The sequence below is a fragment of the Dioscorea cayenensis genome, chromosome 10, assembly GCF_009730915.1.
Source record: "Dioscorea cayenensis subsp. rotundata cultivar TDr96_F1 chromosome 10, TDr96_F1_v2_PseudoChromosome.rev07_lg8_w22 25.fasta, whole genome shotgun sequence".
In the NCBI taxonomy this organism is placed as follows: Eukaryota; Viridiplantae; Streptophyta; class Magnoliopsida; order Dioscoreales; family Dioscoreaceae; genus Dioscorea; species Dioscorea cayenensis.
In genome coordinates this window covers 9175949-9188261 of record NC_052480.1, presented here as the reverse complement: position 1 = coordinate 9188261, position 12313 = coordinate 9175949, and positions in this window count along the sequence as shown.

The window sequence follows — 12313 nt, the reverse complement described above, 5'->3', positions numbered from 1 at the left end:
TTCTCTTGTTGATTTAATGTTAAGATGAATTTTGATTTAATTTGTTTTAAACTGAAAGTAAGATTTTGCATATAATCTACTTCTACTTTCTATGAGTAAAATAAAATTTACTACTACTTTTGTAGTAAAATAAAATTCACTCTCACTTTGTAATAACCTGAAATAAGTAAGAGAGAATTCTATCAATAACAAGATCCACAACTATGTAATACTTTGATAGAAGTTAAAACTACGTAAATAACCTCATTTTGATCCATAATTATCGAAAGTAAAAACTTGTTTTGGTTTTTGTTGTTTTAGTTTTTATGGGTTTTGAAAATTAAACTCTTTTTCACCATGGATATTCTCACGGCTCTGCTCAACTCACTGCCTTAGAGTGTACTAACTTTTCCCTGTCTCATGAGTACTAGGCCACTCTTGTAGAGTCTCCACTCAAAGCTCTCGTAGTGTTCCACTTTCTGCATAATTACTTAGAAGAGTACTTTTTAGCACTAAATGATTATCTTTAATATGTGAGAGTTCATCTTGTCCAACTTTCGAGTCTCGACTACCTCCACAATCCCCCTAAACGGACCTCCGCGTCCTTCGAGACGGGTACTTTCGGTGTTCTCCAGTTTGTCTTTACTCTTTATATTAGTTAGATTAAATATTTTCACATAAAAGATCATTTTTCAAGCTCAAAATATTTTTCAAAGATCCGCACAAAACTCATTTTTAGATTTTAGATATTGGTTCATGGATCAAAATAAAAAGCCATACTACCAAGATAAAACTTTACTATCTACATGTCGGGGACCTCATATGGGTTTTACCGCAGTGGTAAACACTACCTTGAGGTTTCGAGGAAAGGTTGTCATCGTGATCTCCGTATACCACTCAGATCCATGGTGCCGCTTCACGATGGGGACGTGGATGTTGGGATGCCATTCAACTTACTCCGGGGTTCGATCCGAAGTAAGTAATGGTTAGAAGGCGGAAGCTTGAGAGAGTTAGAGTAAAGATGCATGTTAGCTGGAAGAAAACAGTAGACAAGAGACAAGAGATGTGTTTACAGGACTTTTTATTTCATTAGACTTTGGGTGTGGATACAAGGGAAGGGATGAGATCCCTAAGGATGAGATGATGTTGTCCTTAGGAGGAGAAGATGTGTGTTTCCCCTTACAACCCAGGGGCTTATCATAGGCTCCAAGTCCTAACTATGGTGGCAATGACACATACCAAACTTAACTATACTATAGTCATTATGTACGACCTAATTGTCAGTGTAGCTAACACGACACTTACTAAACCCATTAATTACAAAGACGCTCTGTCAACATTAAAACATCAAGTAAGCATAGCTATAAACCCATTGTGTGATGTAACTTAAAAAGCCGTAAAAATTAAAACCAACAAAAACTAAAAAACAAATTTATACCTTTTTAATAAATATGGATTAAAAAGAGTTATTTGCTGTCAGTTAATCTTCTATCATCATTACATGTTGTCGATCTCGTTGTTTCATAAGTATTTTCTTACTTCTCTTATCTCGTTAAAAATTTCATTTCATTGCAAAAGTAGATAGTTAAATTTCAATTTCAGTAAAGTAGACGTATGTAAATAAATTTTATTTTCTCGCTACATTTTATTTTTATTAAAGTTGTAGTAAATAATCTAAATTTTATTTTCAATCGCAAAAAATATTAAAAACAACTAAAAACAAGAAAATAATAATTAAAATATATTAAAGAAAACAAAATAATTAAAATATTAAATCAACTAAATCAAAAACAAATAGCAATTAAATATTATAAAGTAAGCAAAACTAATTAAAATAATAACAAAATGATAAAAATAAATCACAAAAATAATGAAAGAAATGAAAACAAAAGAGCAATCAAGCAACAATTAATAAATTAAATAACCAATCAATTAAATTAAATCAACCAAATTAATTAATGTATCAGATCATTAAAAAAATAATAGAAAAAATAATCTTAATACAAGTAATAAGTATTTTAGTATTTATAACTATCATAATAAACAGTATAATAATATTAAGAAATATCAATATAATTTTAAAATAAATAATATTAAAGAAAAAAGAATACTCATATTAAAATCAATAATTTAAAAAGAAACAATAAAATCTTACTAAAATGAAAAATATAAAGAAGAAAGAAATAAAAATAATCTCTAAAATATTAAAAGTATTAAAATCAACAATAGAAATAATAAAATAATAAAAAACAAAAATGGATACAAAAAATAGAATTAATAATTAATAAACTAAATAATTTAAAAGCCTAATTATTAAAACTGAAAACTATCTTATCCAACCTAGACTATGTAAAAAATAGTATAAAAAAAAAAGAAAATCATAAAAACAAAATAGATAAATTATGTAGTCAAGTAAAAAATATTCAACTAGAAACAAATCAAAAAATTAGAAAACTAGTAACACCTTTTAAAATTTGGACTAAAGAAGAATTATTAAAACCACTAGAATATAGATTAAAAATTTTCAAGAAATGAAACACTTAGCTTGAAACAATGTGGATATTATGAAATTTGAGTTAATAAGAATAAGATGTTATCCTTAGAAGAATAATCAAATAAATATAACTTATAAAATAACATATCAAAAATATCTATAGCTTAATAAGGTAGAAAACCATATAACAAAAAAATTAAGAATTATAAAAAATGGATCTAAAGAAGAAAAAGAATTATTAAAAATTTAAAAACTAAAATTATCACAAGAATTTGATAAAATAAAAACAAATTATGTCTAAAGAAAATCCAGAAAATTTAGAAAATAAAACTATAGTAAAAAATATAGATAATATCATAAAAAAAAATTTCTTAAATAATCTAAGATATAAAAATCAAATTAATAAATACCATAAAAGAAAAGAAGTAACCCTTACAATTGAAGGAGAACAAGATAAAGTAAGAAATATGAATATTAAATTAATCTCCGAAGAAGAATTATATAAATTTGGAATATTTGAATTAAAACCAGAAATATATAAACATTATGATGAAATAGAAATATGTTGCACAAGTGATGATAAACAAATCATATTATACTTAATAAGCATCATATAATAAAAATAATAAGATCATGATATACATTAATCCATCTAGGTTTAATAATGTTAGAAGTAATAGGTTTACATATAAAAAGGATTAGGGAACTAAAAAGTTTTGTATCAAGTTTAGTAGATATAAGTCAAATTAGAAACTGACAAAAAGCAACAATGAATCCATTGAAATAGATATGGAAATTGCAATCATCCGTAAATAATTTATATGACTAAATTTCTTAATTCCATTAGAAATATTATATAAATACATAAAATTGGTATTAAATTCAAAAAGGATATAATATGATCCCAAATGCAACAAATCTTTTAATAACAAAAACATTTACAGGACAATTAACAAATAGTGGTGAAAATTAAATACATCTTAACACCCAAAAGGTAAAATCATTTTTAGAAAATTGAAAGATTAAAAAGGGAATAGACTTATATTATTCATCGAGTATTAGAAGAAAATGAGTTGAAAGAACATCTATACCTATAGAAATCCCAACAATAAGTAGACCCAAGAATGCTGGGATTTTGTGAAAACGCTAATGGAAGTACTAGTGTAAGAATGATGGATTATACAAGCGGAATAGTGGGTAGAGAGAACTTTCAAGAATAAAATGAACTTAATAAACACAAAATACCCAAAATTATTTGAAAACAACAAAACCATTAGAAAAATATTTACAAGTACATAAACACAAACATTACAAGTCAAATAAAGTATAAAAGAACAATTTGGTTAATATGTGTTAGAGATTATGTAGCAATGAAAAAAGCTTATCAACAAAGCTCAGAAACTTTAATAGAAGTAAGAATTAAAACAAAAGAAAAAGATGAACATGGTAAATCTATTTGGAAATCAACACAAATAAAATATAAAGACTTTCATCAAGATGAGTATCTTAAAGATCAAAACGCATTATGGAATTTAGGTCAAATTTAAGGAATGACATGATTCAAAGGAAATTTGTTATAAATAAAATAAAATACAACCTAAATATTATTAAGACATCAAATGAATAAAAAAACATATAATTTAGGTATAAATCCAAATAGTTAATAGAACAATATAAATCAAGTTGAAAAATTAAAACATCAAAATCAATCTCAACTCCAAGAAATCACAAAAAGTTAAATATAAATAAAATCATGATATAAAAAAAGAAGACAAAAGAGGCGAAATTGAATTATTCCACAAACCAATAGAAGAAGTGAAACATATCATCTTCAAGAAAGTGATAGCAACAATATAATCGACACATCTAAAAGCAAGAGTTCTAAGACAACACAAATGAAGAAATCACTCTGGATGCAAACGATTTCTCGATCTATCCATTGAGACATGCCCAAAGAACATTTCAAGCCAATGATCCTTCTTCACACCGGCATCCGCATCTCAAAGCACTAATTCTCGAACACATTTCCTCATTGCGAATCACTATGAAGATTTCTTCCCTTGCAAGTTGTCTTAGAACTTCTTGCTTTAGATCTAATCATATTGTATTGCCATCCTTTCCAGAGATGATATATTTAAATCCACCACTTGCCTTGTGGAATAATAAATTTCTCCATTCTGTCTTCTCACGATTTTCTTCATATTACCAACTTCTTTGTGATTTCTTGAGTTAACTCAACTCGGAGAGTTTCAGTGTTTTCTTTTCTTATTTCATGTAATCCAATATATAATTTCAAAAAAAACCTTTGTGTTTCTATAGTATAACAATTGGATTTTGGGTTTTCATTTGTTTGGCGGATGCTAGCCACAACTCATACTATTCAGATGAACAACCTTTATACATATTTTCTATAAGAGATTTAATCCACATAGTTCCCACAATTAAAGAAAATGCAAATAAACTCCGACAACTTTGTAATCGACTTCTCTAATCACGAATGGACAAACTATAGAATCAGAACTCAAATTACGTAAAGAGATAAGAACAACTCGGAGATTTGAGATTGTAAAGTTTCAATTCCCAAATTTAAAGAGATGTAAAAATTTAATTACGCTGCTAGGATGAGGAAGTTCATTGATTCATTATTGATTTAAAATGATTTGAATTTTAAGGGTCTAATATATCTTGAATTCCTTTTTATTTTCTTTTCCATTTTTAATTTTGTAATATTATTAATACCACCATTCTATTTCATTATTTTCCTTCTTTCATTCTCCTTTTCCTTTTTTCTAATTAAATCTTGTGTTTCTGCATTAATCTGATTTGCTTCTAGAATAATTATTGATATTTTATTATTTTATCTTTAAATTCTTAAACATTTTATCATAGTTTCCTCTCAATAGAATTTACTTTATTTAATTTTTTTTCTTATCCATTTATTTTATGTTTCCTAAGAGATTTTTTCTTCTGTATTACATTTCATATATCTTTTATATTAAGATTATCATCATTTTGTTCTTAAATTATTACTTTTTCTTCCACTTTCTTTTCTTTTTCATTTTTTAATTTTCTTTTAAAATTACAAACTTCTTCTTCTAAGATTTTTATCCTTTTAACAATCTGTTAATATTCTACATATGATTAAATAATTTATTATTTGTTTACACAAAGATTAAATAATCTATTATACCACTCCACCATTTATCCTTTTAAATTATTTTTATTTCTATAATAGATTAAATAATCATATTATACATACTACCACAAGATAATTCATTTTGACAAGTTATTCTATGTTTTTTATGTAAGAAATTTATAACATTTATCACATTTGTTTATAACTTTATTTCATGTTTCGTTTATATGTGCATTTTTTAAAAATTTTCAACATTATATTGTTCTAATAAGTATTTTGGATTTATATCAAATCTACTATATTTGTTTATTCATTTTGATGTCTAATAATATTCTAATTGTATTTTATTTTAATCATAACAAATTCTATTTAATCATATTCATTCCTTAATCTTGACCTATAATTACCAATCGGTTTGATCTTTAAGATCCTCTTGATGAAGTCTTTATATTTTATTTGTGTTGATTTCCAAATAGATTTACCATGTTCATCTTTTCACTATTTTAGTTATACTTCTATATGATTACACCTGATAAATTTAGTCTCTTAGAGTTGTTTACCTTTCTTCTCTTAACAAGACATTGTCACTTTTATTTTTCCTTTTAAAGTTTTATTTTTTTCTTAAATATATACTCTTATTGATTCATTTATTAAATTGTCTATTAAGGTTATGTTTGTTGGTCTATTAGTTTTCATGTATAACATACTTCTACGGATTGATATTGTTTTTTAATATTTTTTCAATTATTTAATCTAATCATTCTTTGTTGATGTTCTAATGGTTAATTACTTTTCTGGTACACATTTTGATATCCATATTCAATTTACTTGATTATCATATTTACATTTTAACTTCTATTAATTTTAGCTTTTTCATTGCTATCACCAATCTCTAACACATAACCATTGCTCTTTATGTTTCATACGATACATTATGTTTGGCATTTACATTGCTTAAATATTTTCTTAATGGTTTTAGTTGTTTTCAATTAATTATGGGTTTGTTGTGTTTATTAAACCATTTATTCTTGATTCTTCTATCACTATTCCTTTGTTTTATAATTCTTGCTAGTACTCCATGTTGTTTTCATAAAATTACTAGCATTACCGGGCTCTACTTGTTGTTAGGTTCCTATAGGTTGGATGTCCATTCATTTTAACTAATACTTCTGATGAACAATATTTTCCCTCTATTCCTTTTCCAATCTTTAACTTTCAAAAAATGATTTACTTTTGTGTGTTAAGATGTATTTAATTCTCAATTATTTGTTAATTGTCCGGTGAATGTTTTGTTAAAAAGATTCATTTAGGATCATATTATATCCTTTTAATTTATTGCCAATTTTATGTATTTATAGAATGTTTCTAATGGGATTAAAGTTTGGGGTCATATAAATTATTTACAGATGGTTGCAATTCCATATCTATTTCAAGGATTCTATTGTTGCTCTTTTGTCATATTTTTAATTTGTCTTAAAACAACCCCACTTACTAAAACTTGTTCCAATCCCTTTAGTCTAAAACCACCTATTGCTCCTAACATTATTAAACCTAGATGGTTAATAATGCTATATCCCGATGTTATTATTTTATTATATAATTCTTACAATATAAGTCTAATACATTTTACTATCATCACTTATGCAATATATTTTATTTCATCCATAATATTCATATATTTTTATTTTAATTCATATTCAAATTTACATAAAAATTTTCTCTCAGTGGATTAATTTAATAAATCATATTCTTAGTTTATCTTGTTGTTCTCAATTATAGGGTTACTTCTTTTCTTTTATGGTGTTTATTTTTGATTTGTATATCTTAGATGATTTAAGAAAAGAAATCTTCTAATAATATCTATATTTTACTATAGTTTTATTTAAATTTTGGATTTTTTTAGACATAATTTATTTCTATTTTATCAAATTCTTGTGATAATTTTAGTTACCAATATTTTAATAATTATTTTTCTTCTTCTGATCCATTTTTTTATGATTCTTAATTTTTTTGTTATATAGTTTTCTACTTCATTAAGCCATAGATATTTTTGATATATTATTTACTTTTTAAGTTATATTTTTGATTCTTCTTCTAAGATAATATCTTCTATTAACTCAAATTTATAATACACATTGTTTGAAACAAGTTTCATTTCTTGGAAATTTTAAAAAACAATATTAATGCGGTTTTAATAATTCTTATTTAATCCAAATTTTAAAAGTGTTACAGTTTCTAAATTTTTTATTTGTTTCCTAGTTGAATATTTTTACTTGATTACATAATTTATCTATTTTATTTTATGATTTTTTCCTTATACTATTTTTATATAGTCTAGGTTGGATAGATAGTTTTAGTTTTAATTATTAGGTTTCTAAATGATTTAGTTCTGAACTATTAAATTTTTTATCCATTATGTTTTATTATTTATATTTCCATTGTTAATTTTAATACTTTTAATATTTTAGAATTATTTTATTTCTTGCTATATTTTTCATTTTTGTAAGATTTTATTGTATCTTTTGAATTATTAATTTTAATATGATTATTCTTTCTTTAATATTATTTATTTTAAATTATAATGATATTTATTAATATTATTATACAGCTTTATTATGATAGTTATAATTATTAAAAATACCAAACTTGTATTAAGATCACATACTATTTTACTTAACTGATTTGATACATTAATTAAATTCAATTGATTTAATTTAATTGATTGGTTATTTAATTTATTAATTATTACTTGTGCTCTTTTGTTTTCATTCTTTCATTATTTATAGTTTTCTCCATTTATTTATTATTTTAATTACTTTGCTTATTTTATAATAATTAATTGTTATTTGTTTTTATTTAGTTGATTTAATACACTTATTTTATTTTCTTTAATATATTTACTTTTTTTTAGTTGTTTTAATATTTTTGCAATTAAATAAAATTTAAATTATTAATATTACTACTTTACTAAAATAAATTCACGATAAAATAAAATTCACTTATTTCTTCTACAATTAAATTTAACCACTACTTTTAGATAGAAATAAAATTTTAACATATAAGAGAAAGTATGTAAAAATCTATTAAACAACAAGATCCAACACGTAATACATACAAGATTAACATGGCAAATAACTCTTGATCCATTTTATTGAAAGTTAAAAACTTGTTTTAGTTTTTTTTAGTTTTTAATTTTACACTTTTAAGTTACAAGTTTCCTTATCTTGATATAAGAACAAATAATATGTATTTTTGATTTTTTAAGTTATGAAGTTTAAAACCAAAATAAAGATGTTCCTTCAATATATTTCAAACAGGAAGTCAAAATAAAATTAAGATTCTTTACCTATTTGTGCTACACTCTAATCCAAGAAAACTTAAGCGCGCTTTTACTTCTAAGATCTTTGAAAAAATGTATTTTGAGGTTTTAATAAAAGTTAAATGATCAATAAATCTACACACCAGAAAAAACTTACTATCTACATGTTGGTAACTCCTTAAGGTTTCCACTGCTATAAATATTACCTCATTGTCAAGAAAAAACTTCAATCGATACCAATAGAACCTCACAGGACCGGAAGATGAGAATCAAGTAGATGCAATATTTACTTGGGTGTAAGCTCATCCAAAAGAAAAATTATAGGCGAGCTCCAGAGTAGAGTAGGAGAGACAGATATTAACAAAAAGGAAGGACTTCACTATTTCATAATAGTAATGGTAGATACAAAGGATGGATGAGATAAGTGTGATGGGTATGGATGGTTCTCTTGGCGCTTCTATTGGGGCCTTATAGGCTCACACAGAACTTAACCCTTAAGTAGCTAAACTAAGGTTAGTAAGCAACCATGGTACAATGTAGTTAGTAGACACTTGCAATCCACTCAAAGAGAACCATGAACAAGCCCAGGTTTACAATAGTAAAAGTACTCTCTAGTCCAAAGCACTTATTTTTAGAAACTTTCACGGCGTAAGGTGGTGATGTTGGCGTAAAAAGTAGGCGATGTTGATAGGTCTTGGGTTTATTCGTCTAGAAGCATAATTTTAGCGGAAAGCCTTCTATAATTTTAAGCAAAACCATAATCTGTGATGCAGTTTAGCGGGCCGTAATTTTAAAATGGAGTATATATTTGTAGATAGTATAAGCAGCCAGTGTGCGTTAAGCGAAAATGGCCCATAAAAAGAATGTAAATTTGTCAGCGAGTTGAATCCCGCCAATGCATGTGAATGTTTTAGAAACTTTAGGGGAGTTATAATTAATTTTCCTCAAAATAAAAATATAAAAAACACTCATGTATGAGCATTAAACGACTTGGTAGAATCGGATGGTGCCTTTGTTTGCTTATTTATTTTTAAAACATACGCTATAATGTCAGTTGCTTGTTGCCCTAGCACTCCTAAGCTGGTTTTTTGATTGATGAAATGGTCAAAGTACTTGCCAATAAGTTGCTTTGAAAGCACAATAACTAATAGATATGAACAGGTATTAATGTTGAACATAACAGCTCTCAATTCTTTTAGTAAATTGGCTAAAATGTATAATTTAAAATTAAAAATTAAAAATAAATAAATTTTAAAATAAAAGAATTGTTAAAGAGATACAACACAACTGGAAACATCAGGGAAAAGATTTTTCCAGGAAGGTAGGATCAAATTGCCAATCATGAGTTAGTAAAAAAAAAAAAAAAACTCAAATTGGTTTTTTGTATGAGTATAAATTTTGTCCGTCTAACCACCATTGGTAAAACACAAAACTGTTTATGGAAGGTGTGTATAAATACGGTTTTGTGTATGATCATCTAGCAGATTAATTAAACATATATCCATAATAGATGGAAACAAGCTAGGATCACTAGTAAATATCGATTGAACACCCTTTGTGTATGTACAGTTGGTTAGCTGAGTATGTTAACAAATGAAAAATTACAATAACATAAAACATTATTAGGCATTCTCTTTGATAAGAACAATATTTTACAATGTTTGTCTATTATATTTAATTTCTGGGAAAGTACAAAAAAAATTTATGGTTTTGATTTTTTTATAAAATAAAAGAAGGATTTTTTTCGATTATGATGTGTGATTTTACTGGTACGTGAAAGGAAAAATAGTTATTAAAATTTATTAGTGGTGTTGAACCATTATAGGTAAAATCGTTATTTCGTTTAAAATTGATTTATATTTCTTAAATATATACTATATATAAATTAATTTATCTCTCACAAAGATTTCTTGAAAAAAAAAAATTAAACTCAGAATCGATAAAATCGTAATGAAAATCATATATATATATATATATTTTTATACTACGTAATGATTTTTATGAATGATAGATAATTTTACCTATAGAAATAAAAATAGATGATTTTACCTATGTCAAAAATAAATAAATAAAATTAATACCATTGACAGTTTCATACTTATTTGTAAATCTCCAAACCACAATTTTTTTAAATTTTCATAATTTATTGGTTGATGATGTTTTATTTTTAAGTGTTTGATATTGTAAAGGAGATTTTTCTTTCCATTTTTTTTTAATTCATTCATTTTAATCAAGGTCAGAAGGAAACTAGCCAAAATGTGAAAAAAAAAATGTACTCAGTGAGCGATTACTCATATTTTCTAACTAGACATCTCAAATTTATCCCGCCAGTCCTTTTTTGATATAATTATTTAAATAAATATATTTATTATTTTAAAAAATTATAAATAAATATCATGTTATTTTTGAAAATTTTTAATTATCATTTCAAATGTTTAGTTTTGATTAATATTAATTAGAATTAGAGCTGTATCATAGCTGAGAGATTTCTCTCAATGCAACTTTTAAAATGATTTTCCTTTAAACACAAATTTTGCCTAACCAATGAACCCAATATGTCAAACTAGTGCTGTTATAGGCAAATTGGAATCATCAAAAGCACAGTACCAGATTATAATTCATATATATACATGGACTTCTTGGTATAATAATAATAATAATAATAATAATAATAATAATAATAATAATAATACCACTACTTGTTGATGATTAGTCTCTGGAACAACAGATCGCAAGGACAATGCAGACCACAAGAATCACATGAGTAATCATCACTATTTCTGATTTATCAAAGAATATATAAAAATAGCAAAGAGGCTTAATCCAACCTTACAAAATGATTCGTAAACATTTTATTCACAAAAATAAGATTAAACATACTCTATTTAAACACAACTAAATTAATCAATAGTACCAAATCAAGCACCATTAAATTCCTGGTTATTCCATAGTAGATTAAAAAACATAAGTACCTCCAGATTGGCTTGATGAAATCAAAAACTCCTCAGAGCCTTGAAATGTATATTAATCAAATTCATATAACAACAACTCCCGTATTTCATTATACCAAACAAAATCCATTTAATAACAATAGCTCACAAACATTGTACAAATTCATGCCATTTGTCTAATAATATACCAAGCCACAAATAGTCAGCACTTAACACTAAATGCATAGCAATATAGCGGACTCCTCACAGTTCAATTCAATCATACATAATGCATCTGCATATAGATAAAACATACTTGCATGTTTATCTCACCAATATGGGAAAAGAATAATCGTATATTGTGGTGGGGGTTCAGCATGCTTAGCAAACCGATCAACAAGCAGCAAACAATTCCTTTATTCTACTGACAGCAGTGCAGCAATACGTAACCTTCC